This window comes from Vigna radiata, unplaced genomic scaffold (genome assembly GCF_000741045.1).
Source record: "Vigna radiata var. radiata cultivar VC1973A unplaced genomic scaffold, Vradiata_ver6 scaffold_293, whole genome shotgun sequence".
Classification (NCBI taxonomy): domain Eukaryota; kingdom Viridiplantae; phylum Streptophyta; class Magnoliopsida; order Fabales; family Fabaceae; genus Vigna; species Vigna radiata.
Genome location: NW_014542032.1, coordinates 141,666 through 143,059, shown reverse-complemented (window position 1 = coordinate 143,059; position 1,394 = coordinate 141,666).

The window sequence follows — 1,394 nt, the reverse complement described above, 5'->3', positions numbered from 1 at the left end:
GATTTGATATATTAAGTTATGATATGTTAATTCCTTTGTATATTAGCTACATGCTTAGTTTTTGTTATTTGTGTGCTTATTTTTCTTTTTTGTAGTAATCATCTTAATAGTGTGAGTTTAGAAGAGATCTTTGGTGAATGGTACTAACTGGTGACAGAACTGAAATTTAGAATAACATGTTTCGTCATTTATTTTTTGTTTTGTTAAGTTTATATTACACTTTTAGTTAAATGTAATATATCTCCTTTAGAATGATATATATTATNTTAATTTTGAATAATTATAATAATAATTTATCTGTTTTTTTATAATAGCTAAATATTATGAAAATTAGAATGTTATAATTTGTCCTCGTAATTAGGTGTACAATCTTAAGGATATATTTTAATTAAATGACTTTCCGTAACATTCTTTTCAAAATTATCGTTTTTCTACTTGTGTGATACCTACACTATAAACATTAGCTTAATTTTTCAAATTCTTTCTTATATAATGTATAATCATTATAATGCAAGTGATTTTTTTTATATACTTTATACTCATCAAACTTAATATCTTATATGTCTCATACTTTTGTGTTAGCAAAATGTTGCCTTTAGAAAATAGGTTAATTGTCAACTCATATTTTGTAATGTGTTTATTAGTTTACTCACATTTTGACTTATTATTTTTTTTTTTAACTTTTTTCAAATACTCACACTAGTGCAAAAATGCTGTTTAACGTCGGTTAATTTGGGCTTTTAATGTCACTTTCCCAACCGACGTCTATACGGGTGACGTCTATGTGACGTCAGAATTCATCCAACCGACGTCTACATACATGTCAGTTAACGATATCCACCGACGTCTACATAGACGTCGGCTTATACTCAAACCGACGTCTATTTACTCTATATAGACGTCCGCCTATTTTTAAACCGACGTCAACATGAATATATAGAGGTTTTAAATGACACTAACCGACGTTTATGTTCTTATAGATGTCGGACCATGCACTAACCGACGTTTAACAAGGGCGTTGTGTTTTAGTGCAGTTTTGATCCAGACTTTCGGTAGCATTGTGTAACACTCTCCTCTCGCTAGTTTCCCCACAAAAAAAGCTTGCGTCTTTTGAATCTTCTATGACATTCAACCCAAAACCGAACCTGGGTCCATGACTACTTCCCAGTATTCAACCGCAAAGGAAAAAAATTACGATGATACGAGAACTAGACAAGGATCCAAGTTCCATTTTGGGTCAGAAGCCATAGAAAACTCAAAAGATCGCCACTCTTCTTGTGAGGAAGCAAGCAAAGGGAGAATGTTACACTATGTTACCCAAAGAAAGGATCAAAACTGCACTAAAACACAACACAAAGAAAGCAAATTTTAATCAGTTGAACGACAAGATAATC